The sequence below is a fragment of the Apium graveolens genome, chromosome 6 (genome assembly GCF_009905375.1).
Source record: "Apium graveolens cultivar Ventura chromosome 6, ASM990537v1, whole genome shotgun sequence".
Classification (NCBI taxonomy): Eukaryota; Viridiplantae; Streptophyta; class Magnoliopsida; order Apiales; family Apiaceae; genus Apium; species Apium graveolens.
In genome coordinates, this window is record NC_133652.1 from 15365681 (window position 1) to 15391073 (window position 25393).

Here is a 25393-nt window from a genome sequence, read left to right on the forward strand (position 1 = left end):
GTAAACTAGTAGTTTGACTAGTACTTCTCCCATATTAATGTTTCGATTTTTTTAAAAATATTTATAGATGATCCAACCGTACGGATGTTAATATCTATATATTTTAGTGACATGATAAAAATTTTAGAAAAAAATAAATTTATTTTGTTTGTTATTTTGACAATCAACCACTTGTTTGAACAATACCTGTAACTAGTGTTTAGTCTCGTATTCATATTTTGATTTTTGTAAAAATATTTATAGATGATCCAACCGTACGGATGTTAAGATCTATATATTTTAGTGACATGACAAAAGTTTTAGAGAAAAATAAATGTATTTGGTTTGTTATTTTAACAGTCAACCGGTGTTTTGACCTTTACTTGTAACTAGTGTTTAGTCTTGTATTAATGTTTTGATTTTTTAAATAATATTTATAGACGATCCAACCGTACGGATGTTAATATCTATATATTTTAGTGACATGATAAAAATTTTAGAAAAAAATAAATTTATTTTGTTTGTTATTTTGACAATCAACCACTTGTTTGAACAATACTTGTAACTAGTGTATAGTCTTGTATTCATGTTTTGATTTTTTTAAAAATATTTATAGATGATCCAACCGTACGGATGTTAAGATCTATATATTTTAGTGACATGACAAAAGTTTTAGAAAAAAATAAATGTATTTGATTTGTTATTTTAACAGTCAACCGTTGTTTTGACTTGTACTTGTAATTAGTGTTTAGTATCGTATTAATGTTTCGATTTTTTAAAAAATATTTATGAATGATCCAACCGTACGGATGTTAAGATCAATATTTTTTAGTGATATGACAAAATTTTTAGAAAAAAATTAAAGTATTTGGTTTGTTATTTTAACAGTCAACCAGTGTTTTGACCAGAATTTTTTAATTAAGCTCGGCTCGGCTCGACTCGGCTCGTTTTGATGGAGAAAGCTCCTGTTCGGCTCGGTTCGACTCGACTCGATTTTGTTCGATAAAAGCTCGTGTTCGGCTCGTTCGTTAACGATCTCGAGCTCGAACACAGGTTTTTGTTCGTTAAGAAAGCTCGGCTCGGCTCGGCTCGTCAGAAAAAAATTAAAGCTCGGCTCGGTTCGATCAAAACTCGACTCGGCTCGGTTCGTGAACAGCTCTAGCACTAAATGTTGAAATATGTTGATAATGACATAATTCATTGAATCTTTTTCTTCTCCTTGGTCTGGTATCTAAGCTGGATGTTTTCTTTTCAATTATTTCGATAAAATATTATCTTCTCACTTTTATTTCTGCAGGCAGTTGGCTCTATGTTGGTTGGATCGATGAATCGCTTGCGTAACCTATAATTCTGGTTTGCCTCTGTCTTCCTTATGTTTGCCTTTTATTTGTTGTCTTCTTGATTATTGTGAGCTATGTTTTCTTTACAATATTCAATAGTTGAAATTTTAGCTCTTCATACTTTGCAAGTATTACGGCTTCACATAACGGCAGGGGTATGACTTTGCAAGAACAACATCTATGTATCCATAATTTTGACTTGCTCTTTTGTGTTCGTTGATTCTTATTTTGTTTCAGATGGGTGTATTCATAATTTGAAGATCACGGAGGAATAAAATGGTTCTTAAATTGGGAAAAAATGATCTTCTGTGATAATTGAGATGCGCAATCATCTGATATTTTCTTCTTATCATGATTCAGGTAATTTTTTTAATTTTGTAGCGACTTAAGCTTTGCGCTCCAACTGTTTGATCTTAGGTCTAAAGAACATTTTTTTGTTGCATTCTTGCAGTACAATATTGAAAGGGAAGATGAGGAAGTGGAATAAGATCTTTGGGCTTTATTAGATAAGGTATAGATCAGTTATTGTATGTAGTACTGTAATGGTATGAAGTTTACGAGTACATAGTTATTGATTTTTATGTAAGTTTGTATTTCTTCATATGTATGTTTGTATGAGATAGTTACTTTTAATACCTGATTTGCATTTCTCTCTTACTTTTTCTTACTTTTTTTTTAATTTCTTTTTTTTTATATCTTTTCTGTAGCAGATCTGAAAGTTTATTACTGCCTACCTTGGAAATGTTCTCAATACTCCAGTAATGCTGCTGCTACATTCAAGATTGGTTTTTACTGGCTGGAATGCATGTATGGCTGTAGGGGTCATATACTTGGTGGGTGTTTGGAATATCCATAATCTAACTTATACAAGTACTGTGTTTGTTTTAACTTTTCTTTTTGTTGCTAAATAAAAGAGTCTCTGCTTAATAGTCCTGGGCTAATTCTCTACTTTTTTATAAACTAACCTTTGAACCTTAGCATGAAACCCTAGGTCTTAGTCTTAATCTTAAGCTTCACGGATACAATCATACAAGATACAATTCAAAAGTCGTCAAGATTTTCAATTGCAGCAACACCAGCTGATGACATACCTCATCCCAGAAACACTCAGCAACCCCATTCCTAGAATATAGCCCAAAGCCTTATGTTTATTGTTTAAAAATGTACTTCAATTATAATGAAGTTTGGTTATTTGATTTGATTGACAAACTTTCCTTGCTTTTGAGTTACTAGATCAGTGAGAAAGATATATATATATATATATATATATATATATATATATATATATATACTACATTGCAAGATTAACTTGGTGTGTAAATTATATGTGAGCGCCCCAAAGTTGAATAATCTACCATTAGTATAAATGTTCAAAAGTCATTTCGGTTAATATAACCATAACGGCAACTTAAAATTGCAGATATGGAGCTCTATGTAATTGGTATGACTTGTATAATTGGTTAAAAGAAAACAAAACTACAATTTGAAAGTTTCCTCCAACAGACGATTGACATTCTCAATTTACGAGTGTTTTGACAGGTAATTTTGTTAAGCAACTACATAAGAAAATGTTGACAGGGTCTCCTTGATATTTTCTCCCCCACAAATTAATTCTTCTTTTTCATTTTTTAAGTTTTCCTAATTTTAAAATTAATTACTTTCATAAATTAATTAATACTTCTGCAAATTTGATAAATCCGCCCTAATATAATAGAGAATAAGGATCATAAGGTTAATCTTAGGCTAATTTTCCTGAGATAATGGGAAAAACCTGTAAAAATAAAGATCTAGATATTTATTAGTAAATATGTACTTTCCATATTTGTATGTTATTTTAAAATTAAAAAATCACATAATTAAATGATGAATGTACTACACACAAATTAATCACTATTTCAGGAAAAAATTTCTAATATCTAGCTCATGATACTTATTCTCATAATAAAAATCAAGATACTTACGAAATGATATTCACTAAAAGATAGTAGGGGATTGGGTGCAAGTGTACAAAGTTAGATAGAGATGAATTTTTGTAAAAATGCTAAGTGCGTAGACATGCACATTCTTTCGTGAACATAATTATGATTTTGAAGATTAGGTATCTGATTTAGGCTCAGATTTGGGAGTGTGGGAGTGTGGTTCAAAAGATGCCGGTGGAAAAAGTGTTGTTAGGAAAATTAAATTACTATTTGCTAAATTTTTGTAATTTATGCATATTTTGAGACATAATATATAAAAATAATGTTTTAAAAGCTGAAAATGGCTTTTTCAAAAAGTATGGGGACATGTTTTTGCTGACAACAGCTTTTAGACCAAAAGCGTTTTTTCAACAACTTTAGAATTTACCAAACACTTTTGTCACTTTTCAGTAAAAAACCGGTGTAATTGTCTGCAACAGTAATAACCAAATGGACGTTGGGGTCAATTTAAAAATTGTTCAATGAAATAGCTACTGTCGACACCACTTTGAAGTTGCAGTTATGCAAGGATACTTCATTAAAAAATTATATTTATTCAATTTAAGGGTATATTAGTAAGGGGCAATGTTAACGGTTTAATTTAATTTACATAATTTCTAAAGGGAACAAAGAATTACCTCGAATACCGACGTTACTTAAATTATAATTTTGAATATATATGTTTAACTGTTCTACCCACTCTTCTATAGTAAAGATAAGTTACCATGTGAGTTCGAATGTTGCAATACTGTTGAAGGTAAAGTTACAAGTCTACCTAATGTATTCTCAAGGCTACCGAACTACTCCATCCGTCCCTAGACATATATATTTTAAGATGAATAAAAAATATAGTTTTATAATTTTTTTAATTTTTTTTAATAAAAGTTTAAACATTTTATTGTTATTCAGAAATATAAATTTTTAAAAGAAAATTATAAAACTATATATTCTATATTAATCTTAAAATATGTGTCGGACACCCCGTCTAAAACGAAAACAATTGAGTGGAATAGACAATTGAGTGGAATAGAGGGAGTACGTAGCCCTCTCTGCAAGATTGTACCTGCTTTGATTCAAAATTTCACACTTTTTATTCATTTTCTTTTAGACCACGCCACTTTTCAATCCTGAATTATCTACAATATAGGTTATTTATCTTTTCACATACATTTTAAATCCATTTTAAATATTTAGTTAGAAAAATAAGTTATCTTTTTTGTAAAAAATTGTATATGCTAAACTTAATTTAAAAAGATTAAAATTTTAATATTTTACTATAGTTTCAGTACATTTAAAATGCGTGAGAGCAAGTTAAAATTCCTACCGTTAAATTTCGATTAATTAATAATTTTCTATAATCCTAACTTTTACCCATAAATATAAATTAATAATTCGTTAAATTTATAATATTATAGTTTTTTATTAAAACATGTAGGTCGTGTATAATATATAAATTAATAATTTTATCTTAAATCAAAATTATATATTTATTCAAAGATAAATTTCTAAACAAAACTATTAATGTAATAGATTTTATTAATATATACTTTTTGAAAGTAATTTGTAGCATGTATTTCATTTTATATTTTTTTTAGGGAATCATGGAGTTCTAACTTACTATCTACATATTTCAAAAGAAAATTAATATATACAAACTGCAGTAAAAAATATTCAATGTCATTATCTTTATATTAAAAAATCATTTATTGATACCCGTTTAAAACTAATATTGTCATCCTTAGCTTGATCTTATTTCTCATTTCTATGTCAACCAATACATCTAAGTATTCGTTTATCATCTCGCAATTTTACCCGTGCTTCATTTTCGTCAAGATAATCAATAACATTTTCTGCATTTATTGTATTATGATAATTAATACTTTTTCTACATATATATTTGTAAATATACGTTGATAATTTAATTAGGATACATATCAGTAAATTAATAAATTATTAATATAATATAATGTTAAAATTAATTATCAATTAATTAATTAATATTTCAGTTAACGAACTGCTGAGCACGCCCATGAGTTTACCAACTCAACCAACGAACGAGTCCTATTTTCGATCTTCAAATGGGTACCTGAAATTTTGATATAATTAAATATAATTAAATGGGTTAAAAATGGGGTCTCCTATTTTTCGACTAACTAAAAACCGATTTCAATTTTAAATTTAGTTTGTAAATACAATATGTAACAAACCACATTTTTATTTATAAATATGTAATTGTATTGGTTTAGTGCATACGCTTATGATTGACATTATACATTATATTATTAATTTGAACACATTAAAAAATTGCTTAGCAACGCGGGAAATAATCCTAGTTAATTATATTGATACTTAATTAGATAATGTATTTAGCCTATAATTTTGAAGGTTTCTGCATGCTTGGATTGTGACTCATAGAACAGAGAAGAATTGGGATAATTTTCCTTCTTATGTAAAACCAAATTTAACTAAGGACTAGTTATGTGATCAAATTATTAAATACATTTTCCTGCATATGAATCCTACTCTGTGATTCTGCAAGAGTGTGAGTAGTATTGATATCTCTCCCTGCCTATCTTAATGGTATATTTATTTTGTCATTTTCGTCTTCCTATATGTAACAAATGTCTAATTTGCAAAATATTTCACCTATTCACAAAGAGCTTCCTCCTAACGGTACTGAATGATGGCACAAACATTAATACATGTACCTTGTATGTCTTAAACCTATCATACTAATACATGCCTTACTTTTTACTCTACTAGTAAAAGGGCCTTCTTCAATATGGCTTTTGCTAAACAAGAAGACGTGAATTCTAGTTAGTAATAATTGATTTTTTGCTATAGCAATAGGTCTGACTTGTTTTTGCGCCTAAAACTTAAAATTTGTGTACTTGAAACTGAGTGTTAATTTTATTTGGACTCCGACCGTCAAAAGTAGGAGATAGTAATGAATCTAAGATAAATAATTTATGTATTCTCGGGCACAATACTAGGGAGAAAAATACACCTCAATCGGTGTTCGGAAATTTGAGTTCACATATAAAGCCTAGGAGCTTTAAGTGAACAGATAGCACTTGTTTGGTTGACACGTCTGTAATCAGTATCCAAGAACTTCAACTTTTTGAAAAGTATTCATATGTGAAGTTGTTGGTTAAAAAAGAGAGAAATTATGCTTTAAAGTTGTTTTGTATGCTTTCTTGGATAATATTTTTTTTTCTTCAATTACTTGTTAACTAAATTTTGTTCTCTTTACTAATCATATTATATCTTAAAGCTTCCCATTTTGTCTATTGTAAGATTGTATTCGGTCCCAATTTTATTTGTCAGTCTATTTCGTAAATCTTAGAAATTGTTTCATTCACCTCTGCCGTGCATATACAATGTTTAATGTTATATTTTGTGGATAAGTTGGAACATACAGCACAGACATTTACATCAATTATCTACAATAGCTTTCTTGGTAACATATCTATTTATTTATACTAAACTCTTATCTCAACCTTGTATACAGGGGCATGAAGTTCAGGGCAGTGATGGTATGGAGTTGAGAGAATTAGGAACACTCTTTCTATATGCAGTACATACACTTAATGGCATCCCAAGATCATACCTTGTAACTAGGCAGAATACTTTTCTTAAGAACACACACACTGCTGTTTGAAACAAGAGAGAACAGGGTAACACTTTTTTTTTATTAACTGGTTTGATAACAATTTATAATAGCAGCAGAATTTTCTAGAACAGAATTTTCTAGATGATTATTAAGTGCATGAGCCTAGTAGAATATTCTAGATGTTAATTAATTTCAAGTACATATTCAAGAACCTTTTAATACATGATTTATCTTAACAATTCTAGTACTTTCATGATACCTTCACAATCTTTCTGGAACCTTCTGGAAGTTTGCACAATATTTCAACACTCCCCCTTTGTGTGAACTTCGGATACTAAACCAAGTTGGGCTCTAAGAAACTCAAACTTCGCCTTAGGTAAAGCCTTCGTAAATATATCAGCAAGTTGTTCATTGGTATCCACTTTGATAAGATCAATCTCATTTTGCAGCACCTTCTCTCGTATGAAATGATAATGAACTTTGATGCGCTTAGTTCTTGCGTGAAATACCGGATTTGAGGCTAGTCGAATCAAACTCAAATTATCACAATATAACTCCACCGTTCGCATAGAACCATGAGAAATATCCTCAATTAATCTTGTTAACCACACACACTCTTGTGCAGCAAGTGTGGCAGCATTATATTCTGCCTCCGTACTTGATAGGGCTATGGTAGCTTGCTTCTTGCTGCACCATGATATCACAGCTGATCCAAGGTCAAAACAATAGCCTGATGTGGATCGTCTTGATGAGGGATCTCCTGCCCAATCTGCGTCAGTGAATCCACAGAGTTAAATTTTTGCACTTCGTTTATACATCAGCCCGTAGTTCATTGTATTCTTAAGATAACGAAGTATCCTATTAGCTGCATCCAAATATGGCTTATTTGTTATCCAAATGCATAAACTGACTAATAACTCCAACCGAAAATGATATATATTGCCTTGTGATTGTCAATTAAATCAAACTTCCAACCAAAGTGTGATATGTTTTTTCATCCTTGAGCTCCTTTCCAGAATCGGTTCTTAACTTCAGGATCTGTTCCATTGGAGTAGTTGTTGATCTGCAATTAATCATCTTAAATTTCTTAAGAATCTTTTTAGTATAATGACTTTGAGTGACAAAAATACCTTCCTTGCACCTTGATACCTCCAAACCAAGAAAGTTTTTCAGCTCCCCTAGATTTTTCATCTCAAAACGGATAGCAAGTTCATCCTTTAATCTATTGATTTCTTGCTCATCATTCCCGGTTATTATCATGTCATCGACATATAATAACACAAGAACGTGCACCTTGGAATCTTTCTTTATGAATAAACTCGCATCAGCACTTGAGGAAGAATAACCACAAAATGATAGATATTGAGAAATTTTTCCGAACCAAGCCCGTGGTGCTTGTTTAAGCCCGTAAATAGCTTTCTTGAGACGACATACATAGTCTGGAAATTTCTTTGATTTAAACCCCAAAGGTTGCTCCATATAGATTTCCCTATCAATGTCTCCGTAAAGGAATGCGTTCTTTACATCTAGTTGTTAAAGTTTCCATCCTTTTGAGGCAGCCAGAGATAAAGTAGCTCGAACGGACGTCATTTTTGCTACGGGACTGAAAGTTTCCTCATAGTCCAGCCCGTATTTTTGGGAGAAACCACGAGCTACAAGCCTCGCTTTATATCGATCTACACTTCCATCGGATTTACGTTTGACTTTGTAAACCCATTTGCAAGAAATTGGTTTAACTTCTTCAGGTTTGGGAACTAGATCCCATGTCTCGTTCTTATGTAGTGCTGATATTTCCTCTTTCATAGCAACTTCCCAATCTGGATTGCCTTTGGCATCTTCATATGATGATGGTTCAGATTCATCAACCGGGCCAGCAAAAAAACATTCCATAATCTTATCATATTCAGCTCCAATAGTGTAGTCAGTGTATCTTTCATTCATCTTCCGTGTTCTTTGTGATCTTCGAGGCGGATGATCGCTTCTATGAGTTTCATTATTTTCTTCATGAGTTGCTTCACTTTCACTTTCAGAATCACCATGAGACATATTTGTAGCTGAAGGAGTTTCTTTGTCATGTGCATCTTCATTCTCATCGTTTGACGGATCTGCAAGCTTTGTTAATATAGGTTGTACATAGTAACACGATGTTTCATCAAAGACAACATCTCTTGATGTCACAACCTTAAGTGTTTTGGGATCCATGCATCGCCACCCTTTTCCATTAGGATCGTAGCCCACAAAGACATATTTTCTTGCCCTTGCATCCATTTTAGCACGCAGCTGATCAGAAACATGAACATAGCATGTAGAGCCAAAGACTCTGAAATATGCAACCGAGGGCTTCTCCTTATAGAAAAGTTCGTAAGGAGTTTTCATGTTGATAACATTTGAGGGTAAATGATTTATCACATGACAAGCACACCGCATGGCTTCTGCCCATAATTCTCGAGGAAGACTTTTTGCATGTATCCAACTTCTACTCACCTCTTGTAAATGCCTTAATTTCCGTTCAGCAACTCCATTTTGTTGCGATGTTGGTGGACATGTAAATTGTCTTCTTATTCCATGCTTATCACAGAAATCAGCAAACTCGTTTGATGTAAATTCCCCTCCATTATCGGTCCGCAAGCACCTAATCCTTCTTCGAAGCTCCCCCTCAACCTTCCTCTTGAATTGCTTGAAGATTGAGAAAGTTTCAGACTTCTCCTTCATGAAGGAAACCCATGAAAATCTCGTATAGTCATCAACAATTACAAGCATATAGTGAAATCCACTATAACTTGATACATTGCTTGTTAATAAATCAGAATGAATCAGCTGTAAAGGTTTTGTACTTCTTATTGAAGATTTTTCGAATGGAAGACGACGTGCTTTGCCATATTGGCATCCTTCACAAACAACTTTACGATTAAAGCTTCCCAAATTAGGCAGCCCATTGACAATATTATTGGCTGAAATATTTTTCAGCTTCTCATAGCTTACATGTGCCAAACGAGCATGCCACAAAGATGCTTTATCTTGTTGGCTTGTTTTCTCCACAAAAGCTTCATTTGCCGACAAAACATATAGAGACTTGACTATCTTTCCTTTTAGCACCGTGTCAGCATCAATGCTTTTGATATTTTCCAGAATTTTGAAATCATTTGGACCAAATAACACATATCGACCAGAATTTGTTAATTGGGAAACAGAAATCAGATTTTTTGTCATACCTGGAACATGGTATACACTGGTCAGATTTCCTGGTCCTTGTATTATCTTAACCTTTACATTTCCTTCCCTTTCAACGGGATGAATGGAGTTGTCTGCTGTCACGTTTGCTTTATTTCTGATGTATTCCTTTTGTTGTGAAAGTAAAGAATCATTACCTGTTAAATGATGAGAGCAACCTGAATCAATTATCCAATCTATTGAATAATCGATAGTTACAAAACCTTCTTCTACATTGCCTTTATCAAGAGAAGTTAAGGTTGATTCTTGTATAAAGTTCTTCAAATTTGTCGTCTCGGCTGAAAGACAAGTTCCCCAATCATTTGAATGTTCCTCGTTTTGAGAAACACTTGCGTTTCCTTCTACAAATCTTGATCTGCAGAACTTCTTTATATGTCCAGGTTTACTACACATGTTACATATTATTTTCTTCCTGGCCTCGTATTGCGAATTGTCCGAATTCCTCTCCATTTGATTGAAGTTCTTCCCCGGCCAGCTTCTGCGCTCATTTGAATCCTTGAGTCTCCATTGCTCCTTACTATTGGAACTCCTTTTCCAATCAGCTGTTCCTTTGGGATTATTTGCCTTCCAACTCTTGTAATTATAAGTATGATGCCTTTGTTTTCTAGCGAACAACACTTCATCATTTTCTGAAATTGAAGATTTCTCCATCTGCATTACCAAGGCTTCTTGATTGGTTAGAAGATTCTCTAATTCGACGATGCTAGGCTGATTTGCCCATCCTTGAATCGAAGTCAAGAACGGGGTGTACTCTTTCTTTATGTCACGAATAAGATATCTTCGCATTCAGGCTTCTTTGATAGGCTCATCTGGATCAAGTTCAGAAATTTCAGCACATAAATTCTTCACTTTTTGAGAACATTGAGCAATCATCATGCTCCCTTGAGTTGTATTTGCCAACTCGTTCTCCAAAAATTAAAGTCTGGTCGTGTTCTTCTTTGTAAAAAGCTTCTCCAATGTTTCCCAAACGTCTTTTGAAGACTCCTTATCTCGAATGTGATCAATTAGATCTTTGTGAATAGAACCTCGTAATGCAAATAAGGCTTTCCCACACTTAATCTTCCACTTTCTTCTTGCTTCAGAATTTTCTGATGTATCCGAAGGTAAATCCGTATCACCTCCATCAACGATATCCCAAAGATCTTGTCCTTGGAGATACGCCTTCATGCATATCCTCCAATACTGATAATTGTTGTTTGTTAGTTTCTCTATTCTAAACTGATTTAATGCTCCACCATTGATATCCATCTCCTTGAATACAATCACCAGCTACAACAGCAGAATTTCTGTCTTAAACTAAATTTCTACCTGCCTTTACACTAGCAGCCTCTACTGAACACAGCAACTGATTCAACAGCTCTGATACCAAGTTGAGAAAATTAGGAACACTCTCTTCTATATGCAGTAGACACACTTAACTGCAGCCCAAGATCAGACCTTGTAACTAGGCAGAATACTTTTCTTAAAAACACACACACTGCTATTTGAAACAAGAGAGAACAGGGTAATACTTTTTTTTATTAACTGGTTTGATACAATCTGCAGAGTACAATTTATAGTAGCAGCAGAATTTTCTAGATGATTATTAAGTGCATGAGCCTAGTAGAATATTCTAGATGGTTAATAATTTCAAGTACATATTCAAGAACTTTCTAATACATGATTTATCTTAACAATTCTAGTACTTTCATGATACCTTTACAATCTTTCTGGAACCTTCTGGAAGTTTGCACAATATTGCAACAATATTGGACCCTATGGTGTTATCAGAGAACATGATTCTAAACCGACTTATATTCGTTACAATAAATGGGATGATTGGTTTAAGGACTGAGTTTTAATCTATAAAACTTTTGCTTTCATCTTCACCTTCACTTGTATCGATTGAACTTAAGATGGACGTAAGAGTTTATAAACCTACAGAAAAGTTGAGGATTATTCAAGATGTGTTGCAGATCCCTGGAGCAAACGAAAATGCACGCATAGTATGAAAGTAGTGGCTCAGTGGAAGGGAAAACTTGTCTTCAACACAAATGTTGAATCATATAAATAAAATATCAATACATTCTGTGATTTTTATATATAGGAGAACAGAGCTGTTGTCCTTTCTAGGGCCTTCTCATTGTTTATAAATATTTATTATTTACCTCAAGAAACTGTTGGACAAACTTAGTATTTTAGACTAAGTTGTGAATCATTTTGAGACTCTATATGAGTGAGACACATTATGTGTTAGTGGTGTGTATTTATTGGAACATATTCTCCTCTTCGAGGGGATTCCAACGCATATTTACACGCTCAAAATGAGTAAAAGGTGAATGAGAACTGATGTTCCAAAGTTTTACCTTTTAATATGAAAAGTGGTTTTGTACCACATCGAGAGTAGCACAAACCTATTCCTTAGTTTTTCTTATAAATACCATGTACCACATCGAAAAGAAAAACAAGTCCTTTCAAGCCTCTCTTTATAAATAGAGTCTTAGGGCATCAGTTTTATTAAGTCAAGGGAATAAGAGTCCTCTCTTTCATTCTCGGTCTCTTTAGTCTTAAATTTTCCAATACTCCGGTGATAGTTCTCGGGCTTAGTTCAAGTTCGCTGAGAGTATATTCGATCTATTGATTATACTGGTATCTCGTTTTATCCTGGGAGGTTATCGACTCGCACATACGGTGAGAGGCGAAATAGCATTAAGGAGACAGTTTTAACTGGACTCGAGGATTTCCATTTGGTTATATTCTTCCTTTCTCTGTTTGATTTCGTTTACTCACGCACACACTTATTTGATTTATATGTATTAATCGCAGATTATTTTCACAATCTTAAAGCTATTTATTTTATATACATCTGTGACTGATACTGAAAGGAATATGTCCTAAGTCCAATCATGTATTAGGATTTAGGAATAACTCTTTATGTAATCTGTTTTGATTTCATTGATATTAATAAAAGACTTGTTTTGTTTTTATTACGGGCTTTATCTATTTAAGTGTTTAAATAAGATATACCATAGTTTAGAGTAAAGCTTTTTATGGATTATGATGAGATCATAATAGTGAGACCTAAAAGATGATAACTCTAAACTTAAATAGTTCCTGATCATAGGATTACTAACTGGTAATTAATAATCCGTAAAGATCGGTACATACTATGCTTGCTTCATTATGAAGGATGTCTGTTCTCATAGACATTTGTGTGGTGACACTATAGCTAGTATGTAGGTGCTTATTATAGAATAAGTTCACTGAACATGACTCGCCCAGCTGAACAACTGATGGAGTTCACTCACGTGTCAGCAGTTGTTCACATAGTGATAGTTGTACAAGTATCCTTAGACTTGAGGTCATCATAGTCATCTTGTGTACACTGAACTATGCTTTGGTTTAGTTCTTAGTCTCCAGGGACAATTATTAGGGCTCTACTGGGTATAGGAATTTGTACATGAAGATAGTGTATGATCAATAAAGGATCTACCCCTTCCAGTGAAGGAAGCGAATGTTCAAGGCTAATCCACTTATGCTAGTTCAGGAATCTCTGGCCAGAGTGAATGAAATTAGAAAGGAGTTTCTAATTTGCATAGAAATACGCATAGTAAATGGTAAGCAAGAGATTAAATTAGATAGGCTTGACACGAGATTCATGCCTTGTATTTAATCGGGACATTGTAGGGTAGAAGGAGTTTATTGTACAGTAACTATTCACTGAATAGGTTCTTGGTATTCTAAGCAGTGAATTCATATTATCCGGATAGTCGCGATATGCTGAGAAGTATCCCTCACGATGTAGAATAAATGTGATTAATTAATTAATCATATTTAATAAATTAGAAAATTTATAAAAATAATGATAAAATAGTTTTATTATTATTTATTTCTACTACCGGCTTAATATTGAACCTACAGGGTCACACCATAAAAAGAGAATGATTTTATGGTGGAGGAATTAATTAATAATGGCTAATAATTATTTATTTGTGAAATAAATAATTAATTGGCAAATTCAATAATTGATTAAATGAGATTTAATTGATTATAAATTAATTAAGAAAAGTTCTTAATATTATTAATTAAGGATTTAATTTTTGGAAATTAAATCAAGAGAGAGAATTATTTCTAATGTGTTTAGAAAAAGGATTAATAATTAAAAGGTGTTTTAATTATTAATGAGAATAATAACTGGGATAATAATAATATTATTTATGGGAAAATTTCAGCTGAAAATTTTGTCTATAAATATACTATTATAGACCCTATTTTCAATCGAACCCAAAAACCCAAAAGTTTTAGAAAACCAAATTCTCTCCACCTCCTCCTCCTCCTTAACGTCGTTTTCTTGGTGGATACCGGTGGAGTGCTTCACGTTTGAGGAGCAGCTGCTAAGGATCTCCGAACGTTGCTTTTGGATCGCATATTAAAGGTTAGTAATCGATCCCTATGTTTTTACCACGATTTATATGCTTTTATTTGGATTTTATATGTGTAAAAATGTTTTACCATGCCTCCGCTGTAATTAAAATCCTACAATGGTATCAGAGCATAGGTTGTATGCATATAGATATGTGGTAAAAATTTCAGAATTTTATGTGCTTGTATAAATTAATTATGATTTTTACAAGTTATATCATGGATTAATTTTGTCTGTTGAGAAATCGTTTTCAGAATAATTTTGAATGTTGATCTGGGTTCTACAAGTGTTGTAGATCGTCTGGGTATTTTTTTCATAATTTTATGATGTATAGATTTTTTATTATGAATTTTTGAAGATCTTGCTATTAAATTCGTAATTAAATAAATCATATATATATATATTATTTGTAAGTATATATATGTATATCTGTTGTGTGGCTGCTGTGTTGATTGCACGGGAAAAGACAGACTAGAACGGAGAATGTCAGGCGGCACGTTGTTCGAGGAGGAAAAACACGGCGGCTGCTGCAGGAAAGAAAAAAAATAAAGGGGTGCCGCGCATTCACTGTGGCGCATTCACGAAATGCGTTACACCTTTTAATTGGTTAAAAGGGTTTTAACGCATCACCGGAATGCGTTACAGGGCTTGTAACGCGTTCCTGTAATGCGTTATAGCCCGACTGTCCAGATTAAAATTGATTTTCTGGGAGTTTCGTAACTTCGTTTTGGGCGTGCAATATACCGTTGGATTCGTTTTTCTGAGACGGATCTAATGGAGTGATCAATTTTAGTTTATATAAAAGTTTTGAACTTTTTATATTTCTGAAAGTGTTTTAAAGCTATTTTTAACTGTTTTTAATTGCTATTAAATGCTTCATGTGATACATAGAGATGTATAATGCTTAGACCAATATGCTAGATGATGTAACATGCCTACCTTGATGTTTATTCATGTTTATATATGTGATATATGCTTAGTTTATCATGTGATGATAGATTTATGTGAACTTAAATGAACATAAGGCGTTTGTTAGACAACCTAGTATAGTGAAATTGTTTCATAACCTTAATAACAATATTATGAATACAATCATGAGATTCTTGTGTTTGTGAAATACGTAATTGAATATGAATTTTCGATATGAGAGAAAGGATGATTATGTCAACAACAGATTTCTATCTGTAAGAAAGGGTTATTAAGTGACGCCTCTTGACAATGCTCCACCCGATCTGGGAATCATCTGATTATTGATTATTGATTTGAAATATTTAATTTAAAAGGAAGAATTTCTTTATAATATGATTATGATTGTAACGTAATATAATCCCTCTAAAATTAAATAATATCAAGTAGTAATTGGCCAATGACACAACGGGCTTGTGTCGGTCATAGCCTTCCAACATGATAGAAAAGTAGTTCTTATTTTTGAATCATTGTCGTTTCGTGCCACAGCCGAGGGCTTTGATTTTGAAATAAGAAATACTTGTCTATTACATAGAGATGTGTACATTGAATAAGAATCTAAAGGTCGGTACGTGCCACAGCCGTGGGCCTTTGGGGACTGATTCAACTGTACGGAATGTTGGGTTAGACTTGACTTAGAATATTTAGTTTGTCGTGCCACAGCCGAGACTCAATTATTCAAGAGGCTAAAGTTTGATTAGGGAATAACATAAGATGTAATTGACAAGAGTTGTCTGCCTATTGAACATTACATGGCGTTTCGTGCCACAGCCGGGGTTGTGTAATGGAATGTAGGATCCCTATTCCCACTAGCATTATGAATGCTTATTTTTCACGTAGGGGGTTGAATAAATTAGATAAACTAGTGGGAGCCACTTATGAATAAAGACCCGATTCATATAGTGTTTTGAAATGAAATCGAATATTTGCTAAGTGTTGTTATGTGTTTATCATTTACAGATTTACTTTGTATGTTATGTCTTCTGCACTATCACTCAGGAGCATACTAGATGCTCACAAATTGACTGGTCCTAATTATGCTGACTGGCTTCGAAACTTGAGAATTGTTCTCAGGATTGAGAAGCTGGAATACGTGATTGACTCACCTAAGCCTACTGAACCTGCTAGTGATGCACATAATGATGAACATGTTGTGTATCGTAAGTGGATAGATGATGTAAATGTTGCTCAATGCATCATGCTAGCTTCCATGAACATTGAGCTACAGAAGCAACATGAGCATATGGATGCTCACACTATCCTCATGCATCTACAAGAGTTGTATGATGTGGCAGGGAGGACAGCTCGATATGAGATATCGAAGGAGTTGTTCGGTTGTAGGATGTCTGAGGGATCATCTGTGAATGACCATGTACTTAAGATGATCAATTTGATTGAACGTCTTGGACAACTTGGTTTTGCCATGGATGGGGAGCTGAGCCAAGACTTGGTCTTGCAATCGCTTCCGAGTTCGTTCTCGCAGTTTGTTGTGAACTTTCACATGAATAAGTTGGATGTCAGCCTGCCTGAACTCCACAACATGTTGAAGACTGCGGAATCGAATTTTCCCCCTAAGAAGAGTTGTGTTCTTCTAATTGGTGAAGGTTCCAATCCTAAGAAAAGGAAGAGGAACCCTTCCAAGAAGAAGAAAGTAGGTGAGAAAATGCCGGTTCCACCAAAAGCTGAAGACCCCAAGAGCAAAGTTGTTTGTTTTCACTGTAACAAGGTGGGGCACTGGAAGAGGAACTGCAAGGTTTACCTTGCAGAATTGAAGAAGAAGAAGGGTAGTGAGACTACCGCTTCTGATTCAGGTATGTTCATGATAGAAGTGAATATGTCATTAAATCAAATTTCTACTTGGGTATTAGATACCGCCTGTGGTTCTCAAATCTGCAATTTGTTGCAGGGACCAAGGAGAAGTAGGACTCTTGAGGAAGAGGAGGTGATTCTACTGATGGGAAATGGAGCAAGAGTTGCTGCTGAAGATGTAGAATCATTTCATTTACATATGCCTACGGGCAAGACTATTGTTTTAAATAATTGTTATTTTGTTCCCTCGATTGTGAGGAATATTATTCCCATGTTAGACTTGGGTGGATTTTCATTTATTATTGAGAATAATGAATGTTCTATTCTTAGAGATAATATTCTTTATGGATGTGGTACTTTAAATAATGGTCTGTATAAATGTGACATAATTTACTTCAGATTGAACAAACTAATAAAAGAAAAGGGATGATGAAAATCTCACTTCATTGTGGCACTGCAGTCTCCATTTAGTAGACATGGAGAGAGGGTTGCAAATTTGCTAGGAATGGTACACACAGATGTATGTGGACCAATGTCTACGCAAGCCATGGGTGGATTTTCATACTTCATTACTTTCATAGATGATAGATCTGGATTCGGATATGTGTTTGATGAAACACAAGTCTGAGGCCTTTGAAAAGTTCAAAGAATATAAGTATGAAGTGGAGAAACAACCAAACATAGTATTATAACTCTTCGATCAGATCGAGGTGGTGAATACTTTAATGGAGTGTTCTAGATTATCTCAAAGTAAATGGTATAGTCTCCCAGTGGACTCCTCCAGATTGGTATCTGAAAGGAGAAATCGAACTTTGTTAGACATAGTTCGGTCCATGATGAGCTATGCAAATCTTCCAGTATTCCTATGGGGTTATGCATTGGAAACCTCAGCATATTTACTGAATATGGTGCCTTCCAAAATCTGTTCCTCAAACTTCGTATGAGATATGGAAAGAAAGGAAACCGAGTCTTAAACACGTTAAGATTTGGGGATGTCCAGCTTATGTCAAGAAAGTTGACCCAGATAAGCTGGAATTTCGATCCGTAAAATGTAGTTTTGTGGGATATCCTAAAGAGACTTTAGGGTATTACTTTTGCACCGATCATCGGGTGTTTGTCTCCAGACATGCTACCTTCTTGGAAAAGGAGTTTATCCTTGAAGGAAACAGTGGGAGCAAAATTGAACTTGATGAAGTTCAAGAAGCACAAACCACTACAGATCGAGTGGAAACACCTGTTCTGACTGAACAACCTTTTGTGGAACAGCCCATTCATAGATCAGGGAGAGTGTCTCGCCAACCTGAGAGGTATTATGGCCTTGTCATTGAGAATGACAATGAGTTGTCGATCATTGATGATGACGACCCTGTAACCTATAATGAGGCTATGAGTAGTGTTGACTCAGAGAAATGGCATAGTGCCATGAAATCCGGAATGAAATCTATGTATACGGGATACAAAAGAATGATTAGAGCAGATGGCCAGGTGGAGACCTTTAAGGCCAGGCTTGTGGAAAAAGAATTCAAACAAAGGCAATGGATTGACTTTGATGAAACCTTTTACCTGTAGCCCTGTTATAATCAGTTCGGATTTTGCTTGCGATTGATGCTTACTACGACTATGAGATCTAGAAAATATCCAGATGGTTTTCTTTCCAAGAGAAATGAAAACCTAGTGTGTAAGCTGCTGCGAACCATATATGGTTTAAAGCAAGCTTCTCGAAAGATGGAACATTCATTTTGATGAGACAATCAAAGAGTTTGATTTTATCAAAAACGAAGATGAACCATGTGTCTACAAAAGGGTTAGTGGGAGCGCGGTAACATTTCTTGTATTGTATTGAATTAGAGTTGATACACATAACAACATAGCAGACCCACTCACAAAGCTACTTTATGAAAGTCACTTTGATCGTCATAAAGACAAGATGGGTATTAGATACCAGAGTGATTGGCTTTAGTACAAGTGGGAGATTGAAAGGAATATGTCCTAAGTCCAATCATGTATTAGGATTTAGGAATAACTCTTTATGTAATCTGTTTTGATTTCATTGGTATTAATAAAAGACTTGTTTTGTTTTTATTACGGGCTTTATCTATTTAAGTGTTTAAATAAGATATACCATAGTTTAGAGTAAAGCTTTTTATGGATTATGATGAGATCATAATAGTGAGACCTAAAAGATGATAACTCCAAACTTAAATAGTTCCTGATCATAGGATTACTAGCTGGTAATTAATAATCCGCAAAGATCGGTACATACTATGCTTGCTTCATTATGAAGGATGTCTGTTCTCATAGACATTTGTGTGGTGACACTATAGCTAGTATGTAGGTGCTTATTATAGAATAAGTTCACTGAACATGACTCGCCCAGCTGAACAACTGATGGAGTTCACTCACGTGTCAGCAGTTGTTCACATAGTGATAGTTGTACAAGTATCTGTTAGACTTGAGGTCATCATAGTCATCTTGTGTACACTGAACTATGCTTTGGTTTAGTTCTTAGTCTCCAGGGACAATTATTAGGGCTCTACTGGGTATAGGAATTTATACACGAAGATAGTGTATGATCAATAAAGGATCTACCCCTTCCAGTGAAGGAAGCGAATGTTCAAGGCTAATCCACTTATGCTAGTTCAGAAATCTCTGGCTAGAGTGAATGAAATTAGAAAGGAGTTTCTAATTTGCATAGAACTACGCATAGTAAATGGTAAGCAAGAGATTAAATTAGATAGGCTTGACACGAGATCCATGCCTTGTATTTAATCGGGACATTGTAGGGTAGAAGGAGTTTATTGTACGGTAACTATTCACTGAATAGGTTCTTGGTATTCTAAGCAGTGAATTCATATTATCCGGATAGTCGCGATATGCTGAGAAGTATCCCTCACGATGTAGAATAAATGTGATTAATTAATTAATCATATTTAATAAATTAGAGAATTTATATAAATAATGATAAAATAGTTTTATTATTATTTATTTCTACTACCGGCTTAATATTGAACCTACAGGGTCACACCATAAAAAGAGAATGATTTTATGGTGGAGGAATTAATTAATAATGGCTAATAATTATTTATTTGTGAAATAAATAATTAATTGGCAAATTTAATAATTGATTAAATGAGATTTAATTGATTATAAATTAATTAAGAAAAGTTCTTAATATTATTAATTAAGGATTTAATTTTTGGAAATTAAATCAAGAGAGAGAATTATTTCTAAAGTGTTTAGAAAAAGGATTAATAATTAAAAGGTGTTTTAATTATTAATGAGAATAATAAATGGGATAATAATAATATTATTTATGGGAAAATTTCAGCTGAAAATTTTGCCTATAAATATACTATTATAGACCCTATTTTCATTCGAACCCAAAAACCCAAAAGTTTTAGAAAACCAAATTCTCTCCACCTCCTCCTCCTCCTTAACGTCGTTTTCTTGGTGGATACCGGTGGAGTGCTTCACGTTTGAGGAGCAGCTGCTAAGGATCTCCGAACGTTGCTTTTGGATCGCATATTAAAGGTTAGTAATCGATCCCTATGTTTTTACCACGATTTATATGCTTTTATTTGGATTTTATATGTGTAAAAGTGTTTTACCATGCCTCCGCTGCGATTAAAATCCTACAGATACATCTGTATCTGCTTGTTTTGTTGAGTAACAGATCAATGGAGAACCAAATTGTGAACGATTCGATGAACATGACGGCTGATCCCAACGCACAGATCACTGGATCTGATGGGGTTCACCAGCAGCCGATTAACCCTAACGCACGGATCGTACGATCTGATGGGGGTCAAACGCCTGTTGGACATGTGCCTTCGGGACATGTACCTGTGGGACACACTGTTATTGGACAGTTTAGTGTTCCTCTTGGACAGATATCGGCAGGATTCACTCATCCGATCATACCTGCGGTGCCTACTGGTGTTCATACACCTGTAGTACAGACACACGTACCATCTGTTCCACCTGTGGTGCCTGCTACACATGTTATGCCAACTGTGCCTGTTGCACATGCTGAAAAACCTGAGAAATTCAACGGAACGAACTTCAAATGTTGGCAACAAAAGATGCACTTTTATCAGACCACGTTGCATATGGATCGCTTCCTTAAGGAAGAACCACCGTTGTTCACTGCTGAGAGTAACATGCAGACTGTGTATGCTGCTGATGCTTGGAAGCACTCCGACTACATCTGTCGGAACTATGTGTTAAATTGTTTGTCTGACTCGTTGTATAACGTATACAGCGCAAAGCCAACAGCTAAGGTCTTATGGGAGTCACTTGACCATAAGTATAAAACCGAGGACGTTGGGGCAAAGAAGTGGATTGTTGGCCGCTTTCTTGATTATAAGATGGCAGACTCTAAGACTGTGGTCAGTCAGGTGCAGGAACTTCAGGTGATCATTCATGACATTCATGCTAAGGGAATGGTCATAAGTGAGTCTTTCCAAGTTGCTGCTGTTATTGAAAAGCTTCCACCTGGATGGAAAGATTTTAAGAACTACCTTAAGCACAAGTGAAAGGACATGTCTATGGAGGATCTTATTGTTAGACTTCGTATTGAAGAAGACAACAGAGGGTCCGAGAAGAAAGTTAATGTTGCCACTGAGAAGGCAAACATGGTGGAGCACGCTCAAAGCTCCAAGCCCAAGAAGACTAATTCTAGTAAAGGGGCAAAGCTGGCACCCAAAGGAAGGATTTCGAAGTCGAAATTTCAGGGGAAGTGCTACAACTGTGATAAAGTTGGTCATAGGTCTTCTGACTGCAAGAAGCCCAAGAAGCCCAACAAGAAGAAAGAAGCAAACATGGTAGAGAATATCTCCAAGGATATGGGTGATATAGACCTCTGTGCCACGGTCTCTGAAGTGAACCTGGTCGGTTCTAATCCACGTGAATGGTGGATTGATACTGGTGCTACTAGGCATGTTTGCTCAGACAAGGCGATTTTCTCTAGCCTCAAAGCTTCTGATGCTGGTGAGAAGCTCTACATGGGGAATTCAGCAACTTCTACCATTGAGGGTGAAGGCACGGTGATCCTGAAGATGACCTCTGGGAAGAATCTGATTTTGAAGAATGTACTTTATGTGCCTGATATTCGCAAGAACCTTGTGTCTGGTTCTCTGTTGAGTAAGCATGGCTTTCGCATTGTAATAGAGTCAGATAAAGTAATTTTGTCTAAGAGTGGTATGTTTGTAGGCAAGGGTTATTTAACCGATGGGCTTTTTAAGCTCAATGTAATGTCCGTTAAGGACGATAATGAAATGTAGAATTCTTCTGCTTACTTACTTGAGTCTCCTAATTTATGGCATGCTAGATTAGGACATGTAAATTATGACACTTTACGACGTTTAAGTGCAAAATAATACATGCCTAAACTTACTATCGATTCAAAACATAAGTGTGAGACTTGTGTTGAGGCAAAATTAACGAGATCATCATTTAAACGTGTGGAAAGGAACACCAAAGTGATAGACCTAATACATAGCGACATATGTGATTTAAAATTCACTCCAACAAGAGGAGGAAACAAGTATTTTATTACATTCATTGATGATTGTACAAAATAGTGCTATGTATATTTGTTGAAAAGCAAAGACGAAGCTATAGATAAATTTAAAATCTATAAGGAAGAAGTTGAGACACAACAGACTGATAAAATCAAAGTGATACGAAGTGATCGTGGAGGTGAATATGTTGAACCATTTGGAGAATTCTGTTCACAACATGGTATAATCCATGAGGTCACTGCACCATACTCCCCTCAGTCAAATGGTGTGGCTGAAAGGAAGAATCGCACTCTGAAAAAAATGATGAATGCGATGTTGTTAAGCTCTGGGCTTCCACAATCGATGTGGGGAGAAGCCATCTTAAGCGCAAATAATATTTTAAATATTACGATGCGCAAGAATAAGGATGTAAGTCCTTATGAAATGTGGAAGAAAAAGAAACCAAGTTATCAACACCTGAAAGTGTGGGGGTGCCTTGCAAAGGTACTGATCCCTACACCGAAGAAGGTGAAGATAGGTCCTAAGACTGTGGATTGTATTTTCATCGGATATCCTCCACATAGTACTGCATATCGGTTTCTTGTCCATGAATCCAAGATTCCTGATATTCAAAAGAATACCATTATGGAATCAAGGAATGCCTCATTCTTTGAGACGATGTTTCCCTGTAATCCAGGAAACCAACAACCTACGACGTCTAAATGATCTCATGAGTCTGTAGATGACGATAATAAGAGTGACAAAAGTGAAGACGAAAATGTGGGGGTAGTGAGAAGGAGCAAAAGACAACGAACGGAGAAATCCTATGGGTCTGATTTTATGACCTATTTGCTCGAAGAAGGTGACCCAAGAACCTATAAGGAGGCGGTTACCTCACCTGATGGACCTATGTGGAAACAGGCCATAAAGAATGAAGTTGATTCAATTATGCAGAATCATACTTGGGAACTAGTAGACTTGCCAATTGGTTGCAAACCATTAGGTAGCAAGTGGGTTTTCAAGAAGAAGTTGAAAACTGATGGCACTATTGATAAGTATAAGGCCAGACTTGTGATTAAAGGATACAAGCAACAAAAAGGCCTTGATTATTTTGATACATATTCTCCTGTAACGAGAATAACGTCCATAAGGATGATGTTTGCTATTGCTGTAATGCGTAATCTAACTGTACATCAAATGGATGTGAAAACAGCCTTCCTAAATGGGGACATAGATGAGGAAATCTATATGGAACAACCCGAAGGGTTTGTTGTCCCAGGACAAGAAAGGAAAGTTTGTAGATTGGTGAAATCATTATATGGTTTGAAGCAAGCGCCTATGAAATGATATGAAAAATTTGACGAGGTCGTGCTGGCTAATGGCTTCAAAATCAATGAATGTGATAGCTGTGCCTATTACAAGGATAACGAGAGTGGCTATGTCATGATGATGCTATATGTAGATGATCTACTTATTGCCGGAAGCAATGATAAAGTGATCAAATCTACCAAGGACATGTTGAAATCAAGATTCGACATGAAAGACATGGGACTAGCAAATATAATTCTGGGAATTCAGATTTCTAGAACATCAGAGGGTCTTGTATTAAGTCAACCACATTATATTGACAAGATCCTTGAGAAGTTTCTTAAGGATGACTTTGAGAAAGCTAGGACACCTGTGGATATGACTTTGTACCTATCCAAGAACAACGGTGTAGCTGTTTCCCAATTGGAATACTCAAGGATAATTGGTAGTCTGATGTACCTCATGAGTTGTACAAGACCAGACATTGCATACTCAATTAGCAAGTTGAGTAGGTTTACGAGTAATCCGGGAGCTGATCACTGGAAAGCGATCATAAGGGTACTAAGGTACTTGAGGGAAACTCGAGACTATGGACTGCACTATGGCAGATACCCAGCAGTATTAGAAGGATATACTAACATAAATTGGATATCTAGCAAGAAAGCACTTAAGTCTACGAGCGGCTATGTGTTTATATTAGCTGGAGCGGCAATATCATGGAAATCCTCAAAATAAACGGTGATAACTCATTCCACGATGGAAGCTGAGTTTGTGGCACTAGATAAATGCGCCGAAGAGGCTGAATATCTACGTCAGTTTCTGGAGTATATTCCAAGATGGCCAAAGCCTGTAACTGCAATAGGATTCATTGTGATAGTCAATCCGCTATTGGCAGAGTGCAGAGCACGATGTATAATGGAAAGTCTCGTCATATACGATGACGACACAGTTCCATTAGACAATTGATCTCAACCGGAATTATCACTATTGACTATATACCGTCAAAAGATAATATCGCGGATCCACTAACCAAAGGGTTATCAAAAGAAGTGGTTGAGAAATCATCGAGAGGGATGGGCCTTAAGCCTATTGCTTAACGGCATCATGATGGACACCCAACCATTGCTGACCGGAGATCCCAAGAACTTGGTTCAATGGGACAACTAAATCATGATGACCAAATCACTGTGGGGGTAACCCCTGGCCTGTTCTTATGATGAGGAAACAGTGAGACCCGTAAGGTACGAGGTTAAGCTTTGAGCTTTTAATGATCTTTGATGAATACA

At 34.8% G+C, this 25393-nt stretch overlaps 1 long non-coding RNA gene across 3 annotated transcripts; it reads left to right on the forward strand.

Annotated features, from left to right (window-relative positions):
* Positions 1–1201: 1201 nt before the first annotated feature.
* On the forward strand, positions 1202–6970 carry LOC141668495 (uncharacterized). 3 transcript variants are annotated; one of them, XR_012553077.1, is made up of 5 exons: positions 1202–1332; positions 1557–1679; positions 1771–1830; positions 2030–2152; positions 6789–6970. It is a non-coding gene; the product is annotated as an uncharacterized LOC141668495 (long non-coding RNA). The 3 variants fall into 3 exon arrangements; XR_012553076.1 differs by lacking the exon at positions 6789–6970 and having other exon boundaries at positions 2027–2480; XR_012553075.1 differs by lacking the exon at positions 6789–6970 and having other exon boundaries at positions 2030–2480.
* Positions 6971–25393: the final 18423 nt, after the last annotated feature.